Raw genomic sequence first — 6,554 nt, forward strand, 5'->3', positions numbered from 1 at the left:
CCTAAACACCAGGCTCGGCGCTGCCCTTCTCCTGCTGGGGCTGTAAATAGCGATCCCACTCGGCTGTGTTTCCGTATATAAACGTGCATATATTTATCCGCACCAATTACAAACTACAGGGCTGCGCAGGAAGGCACAGGTGGTATTTTTAGGTGAAAAAAAGGCCTAAACGGACAACAGCCCAAGTTTCCATTTGGTGTGACAAACCTGGAGGCACCTGGCTGCTGCTGGGGGGTTTGACCCCAAGTTGTATAGGGAGACAGAGGATGGGGGGTGTCCCCAAGGTTTGCACACTGGAAGGATATTAATATTTCTGTGGTCTCACAATTGAGAGCTCAGCTGCTCCCGAGGTGCGGCGTGTGCGCTTCACTGGCCAGGGAGTCAGAATTAGACCAGGAACAGCACTGATGGGTGGTGAAGACCTCGAACGCATCCCCTGTGCTGCAGGCAGCGTCCCCTCCCGTGCCCAGCGCTGAGTGGGCGAGGGAGCAGGCTCCGGCTCTGCAGGGATATCCTGCCCGGTGCATGTGCCCACTCCTCTCAGCCCTCCGGCGTGCGCCTCGCACCAACACCACCAGCATCGGCTCTGGCAGCGATGTCAAAACAGGAAAAGGGGAGCGGTTTTGCTCTCAATTGCGAGACCACGGAAATACCAGGTGGGCAGGAGGGGACCGCGCGGCGATGCGTCCTGCGCTCTCCAGCTGCAGCAAACCGCGGTCGCATCCGGAGCGCGTTGGCACGCAGGGAGCTGGTGGGGAGGAACGGGCTGGGGCTGCTGGGGTGAGGGTGCAGGGAGGCAGCTGGGGCTGCGCTCCAGAGCCCATTTCTGAAATGTTTGAGGTTATTCTGGTTAAAAAAAAAACAACAAACCCAGAGAGTGAAATTTTATCTGTGAGAGAGAATATGAGGTTTCCGTAAAAAAAAAAATGTAGATTTTCTGTTTTGCTGTGTTTACACCAAAATGATGGCTCTTCGTGAAGGCTTCGAGGTGCCTTCTTTCTGCTGCCGTACCTGCAGCAGATTCCACGTCCTCCTGCACCAGGAGCCACCAGCACGTGCACCAGGTCAGATCCTGCTGCTCCAGACCCTCAGATGGGACACCCCGTGGTCCTCTCTTTCCCCCCCAGCTCTGCTGTGCCTGCATCACTCCTTCCCCGGTGCACAGCAACGATCTCTCGGTGGCTGTGGTTTTGCACAAGCGTTCACATGGGGATGCACGATGGCTCTGAAGTGGCCACTGATGGTTTTGGTGGCCCAGTGTAGCACTTGGGGGGCTGTGGACCCCCATAGGGTCCATCCAGGAGGGCACCTGCTGTTGCTCGTGGTGTGCTGCAGCCTGGACAGGGTTTCACAGCCCCTTCGGTGCAGGATTTATCGCAGGCTGCGCACCCACCACTGCTGCTGCCGGGAGGCTCTTGGTGAAGCCGGAGCTTGCAGTGGAGGCTGCTGCCTGCAGCCACGAGTCGAGGCCGCGCCGAGGCTGAGGAAGAGCTGATGGATGGGCAGGATAATTTTCCAGCATCTTAAATTTCATTCCACTGGTTTGGCAGCTGCTCAGCCTCGCTTCCCCAGGTGTTTCTCTGCAGGAACAATCTGCCACCGGTTAGCCATGCCCCGCTCAGCTGCGGCACAGGTAACAGCCCCTCTTCATCCTTTGTTTTTAAACCTGGTGCCTTACCTTTTCCCTCTTTAAAGACAAAGGCTCCGGCAGTGCCAAGCCCGTCCCTGCAGGCGCTGCTGCTGCCTGGGCACCTGGGAAGAAGCCGCTTGGCTTTGGATGTTGATGGTTCCAGACACGGGGAGCAGGCAGTGCCGTTGGGCTGGATGTGCCGTGGGGCTGCTACCGCGCTGCGTCCCTGCTCTGCCACCCATGCCTCACCGTGGTGCCTCCACCGTGGGTCTGCCACGAGGAGCTGAGAGCTTAGAGCTGGGGATGAAACCCAGTTTGGCCACTCCTGTGTCCCCGTTTTGTAGAGCTGGGAACTGGGCTGCACTGGGTGGCATCCTGTCCCTGCCACCCTGCACCGGGTGACGGCCACCTCTGCCTCCGTGTGAGCTCCCGCAGGTGCCCGAGGCTGGAGCCCTCCTCCACGCGGTTTTGTGTGGGCAGGATGGGGCCCCTCTGCCTTGATTTGTGCCAGGAGGAAGAAGCGTGCGCAGGGCTTTCATTGCAGGGCTGTGCTTTCAGAGCAAAGCTCCTAATTACAAGGGCCGATCTGCACTGTAATTTAAGATGAACTCGACAGACACGTCTAATTTGTGGCTGGAGACAGATTTAACCTGCAGGATGAGGGCCAGGAACCTGCCAGCCGTTCTCCTCTGCAGCCTCTGGACACAACTTCAGCCACTTGTGGAGCAGAGCTGCTGCCCAGGCAGGGGTTGGCACCGGGGAGCAGCCGCAGTTTGGGGGTTTTGGGGTCCCCCAGATGACGAGCGAGGCTGGTACCAAGGGGTGACCCGGCTGGCTCTGCCAGGACCCCACGGCAGCCGGGCTCAGCCTCTCCGCAGGATGCTCCGGGGTTACGCGGAGGCGATGCGAGTGTGAGCTGTGCCAGGGGAGGTCCTGCTGCTCTCCTTCCTCGCCCTGCTCCGAAATAGGATTGTGAAAGAGGGATATAAGGGGAAAATGATGTCACAAAAGTTGCTGGAGGGATGGAGGGAAAATCAACAGGCATGTTATTGGAAGCGAAGCCACCCAGAGTTTTCCAGGCAGCTCTTGCCAGCACGGATCTCGCTGCATGGCGGATACGGTGCTGCAGCCCCAGCTCGCTGGGCTGTGATTGCATATTTACTCTGTGGGGCTGCTGTCACCGTTGGCTTTTGTTTGGCCTTTTCTGATGAATTATTTAGCAGTGACGCTCTCTGTCGCTCTGATACCTCCGGTACACGCCGAGTCCCTGGCAGATCAGCGCTGATGAGCTGACGTGTCCTGATCTCTGGGCTCAAAGGTTGCACTTTCCAAAAGCAGAACCTGTTTTCCCTCCTCTGCTTTCTCTCTCACCAGCAGACGGATGAAAACACTATGTTTTCCCTGGAGCTTGACCCACAGCTGTGGGTATTTCTGCGTTCCCCCGGGGGTCTTTGCTTTGTACAGCATTTTGCACCCGTGGGAAGAGTTGTGAGGGTGCTTTGCAGAGCAGGGGCTGTGGGCATCCAGTCTGGGAAGGGTTGATTTGGCACTCTGCCTCCTCCACAGGCGTGGGGCTGCCCCGGGGAGCTTTCATGCCCTCAGCTGCCTGGGATGGGGGTCCTACAGGAGCCCATGGCCCTGTGGCACAGGCAGCAGTGCCATCCCGGGCTGATGGCCCCCGTAGGATGGGATGCTTCGAGCCAGGTCCTAATGGGATCATCTCCTGCTAATGCATAGGAGGCTCCACGACACGCATCATCCCTGATACTTACCCACTCGTTAAATAGGAAAGAGGAAATGGAGAGTGAAAAGCACAGTTTGTGGGGAAGAAGGAGCCCAAGGGAGAGGGGAGATGCTGAGCTTCTGTCTGTGGGAACTGCCGCAGAGGGACCAGGAGCCGGTCCAGCATCCTCGACAGTAACAGGAACCAACGTGCTGTGTTTGCAGACTGGTAAGTGCAACCTAATGCATTATTTACAAGACACAAGTAAAGCAGCCTCTCGCGCTTCTCCTCCTTTCCCATCGCTGTGCTGGGGCGGAAAGTGTATTTCAGGCTGTGGGATCAGGGCAGGCTGCAGTGCTGGGCTGGAAGAGGCAGTTTTGGGGTGGCAAGAGTATTTTTTTTTGGAAAGCCCAAAGGAAATAGTACAGAAAATTGGGAAACAAATCCACCCTGGTGCACAGAGAAGGCTGTAGAGCAGCCAGCATCACCCAGACGGGAGCTGCTTTGTGCTGCGCAAGCGCAGGCGTGGGACCACCATGGCCAAAAGGGACTTCATGGCAAAGTGGGAGTGCTGCCAAAGAGGGGCACAGCACCTCCCTTGCTCCCCAGGGAGATGCTCATGGGTCCCTTCCAGCATCGGCTCCTCTCTGATGGTTCTTGGCTGCATGTAAATGTGTGGGCCAGAAGTTTCAGCCTGGATTTGTGCTCCAGCTCCTGCACAGTGTCCGTGCTCCCGCAGCAGCTCATGGGTGAGGGTCCACAGCCACCAAGCCAGCCCTGCGTCTGTCCCACGCCTGACTATAAACCGATCTGACGGTGTTTAACTGCTTGCTTTTAACGGGTGCTAACGGTGCAAAGGTTAATAAGAACTGTTAAACTCGCAGTTTTGCACAGTCTTATTTATGCTGCCCCACGGATGCCGGCAGCCCCAGGAGCGCCTCCCCCGTGCTGGGCACGAGGCTGGGCTCTGCGGCCCCTCTGGTGCTGCTCAGCATCCAGGGCTCAGCCCAGGAAGCCATCCAGGAGATGTAATTCGCGCAAAAACCTCTCCTCTGCATTAAGAATCTCACACAATGGTGCCAGAGCCCTCCAGGCAGGATCCCCAAAAGCCCTGTGGGCTGGGGCAGGATCCCCAAGAGCCCTGCTAGCCAGGCTTAATGCATCCCATCCCGTGCGGCTAACAGCTCAGGAGCAAATCCTCCTTGGGAGAAGGTGCATCAATGGCCGTATTCATATTCCCCTTCCAGGAGCAGGCGTGTGGCTGTGCAGCCCCAGCCTGGGTCCATCCTGCAGGCACTCAGCACTCTGGCCCTCATCCAGGGAAGCACTTTAGGAGCATCTCTCTCTTTAAATACAGGAAATTCTTTGAAAACACTTGGCGTCCATGGATTCGCAGACGTGAAGACCAGAAGCAGCCCTCAGGCTGGTGGTCCAGCCTGGCTGATGGCTCTCCAGAACCCCCCATGCACCCCATTGCCCACGACTGGAGACGGGACTGCTGCCACCCCTCCTCCCCTCATCATCCTCACTCTGACGGGCAGGCGTTGGTCCCCAGACTGGCTCTTGCTGTGCCATCTTCAGCTCGGTTTGATTGAAGAGCTCTCCAGTGCCTGGCATTTTCTGCCCGCAATGGTACTTAGTCACTGCAATCAAGTCGGCACTTCATCTCCTTTTGATTAGCGGAACAGACTGCGCTCTGCCAGTCTGCAGAGCAGGGTGGTGCCTGGGCTAATCAGGCTGCAGGCAGCGCCCTGCAGAGATGCCGCACCCCGTCGTGATGCTCCTCAGCACCAGATGCTCCTCAACTCCCCATGGAGGTGCCCCGGTGCCGGTGACGCTGCTCTGCCCGGCGTGGGGACATCAGTAGGGCATTGGAAGGGCCCTTCCCTGCACTGCACCCGCAGCTCCCTGGGATGGGCAGGGAGGGATTCCTCAGTCTCTGTGCCTGCCCTCAGCCCTGAGACGCTGCGGAGCACCCAGAGCTGCTCCCAGAAGCAAATACCCCTGCAGATAATGGGGAGCGGCTGCTGCGCAGAGGACTGATTCATTAAGGGATGCAATTACAGCACGAATATCACTTGTGCTTTAGAGCTGCTGCCTCAGAGCTGCTGGAGACAGCCCTGATCCCAGAAATCTACAATCCCCCCAGAACCCCTTCCCTGGGATTCTGTAGCTCTTTGCCTCCCCCAGCGACATCGGCAGATGACCCGAATTTTAGGAGCAGCCACAGGTTCCTCCAAAGCAGAATTACCGATAAGCAGGAAACTCTCAGAATAAATTTAAACTCTCAGAATAAGTTTAAACTCTCAGAATAAATGCAGGAAGCCTGTGGGTGCTGCCAAGCCACATTGCCTGTAAATCAGGGTGATGAGTGAGTTCATAAAGCCGGGAAGCATCGATCCAGGCTGGAGCGCTCGGCCACCGCGCCGGGCAGCCGACCCATGGCGCAGATGAGGAGCCGCACTGGTCTAATGGACAGAGATGGGTTTGTAGAAACATCCTCTTAGATTGCTGCTGTGGGGTTGTATTTTATTTTGCTTTTCCGGAGTTGTTAAATGGATCGCTCTGGTCTGGTGTCCCCATCCCAGGGTCCCATGCTGTCGGGTCCTGACCCTCCAGCCAGAACTGCGGGTGCTGATTTTGGGAATGTTGGACAGGAACGGCTGCTTCTCATCAAGAAACGGGAAATTCAGGACTCGTATACTTCTAAGATTTCTAGACCAACTCTTCGTGCTGGAGAAAGCCAAGCTCCTTCTGCCCTCCTGCAGACCCAGATACGCAGACGCACATGTTGACGAGGTCTCGTTTCAATGCATGCGTATTTAAATGTGATTTTCCTTTAAAAAAATCATCTTTATTTGACTATTAAGTCAGCCGCTGGCTGTGAACGGCAGCGGTGGAACGGGCGACAGCAGCAGGCTGGGCACGGCATCCTCTGCGAGGTTTGGGTTGTGCTGCTGTGAGGTTGGATCTCTTTTCCCTCATCTTCTAAAGAGCTTTTCCCACAGTGACGAGGCAATTTTTAAAGACAGAAGGAGAGGGGAGATGGCTCTCCTGAGGGAAGCTTTTTAGTGGTGAAACATTTTCTGAATGAAGTGCCCTGCCTGTTGGAGACATCCCAGGTAGGATAGTTGGTGTGATGGGTGCTCTGCGCCAGGGAGATGCCCCATTGCCTCGGATGGGCAGTAGAGCCGGAGAGTG

The 6,554-nt window shown here is 56.7% G+C and overlaps 1 long non-coding RNA gene across 1 annotated transcript; it reads left to right on the forward strand.

The window, feature by feature from the left end:
- The first annotated feature begins 2,948 nt into the window (after positions 1-2,948).
- LOC128849192 (uncharacterized) lies at positions 2,949-5,190 on the forward strand. Its single transcript, XR_008447184.1, has 3 exons — positions 2,949-3,051; positions 3,418-3,581; positions 4,711-5,190. It is a non-coding gene; the product is annotated as an uncharacterized LOC128849192 (long non-coding RNA).
- The last annotated feature ends 1,364 nt before the right edge of the window (positions 5,191-6,554 follow it).

Source organism: Cuculus canorus, chromosome 26 (genome assembly GCF_017976375.1).
Source record: "Cuculus canorus isolate bCucCan1 chromosome 26, bCucCan1.pri, whole genome shotgun sequence".
Lineage (NCBI taxonomy): Eukaryota > Metazoa > Chordata > Aves > Cuculiformes > Cuculidae > Cuculus > Cuculus canorus.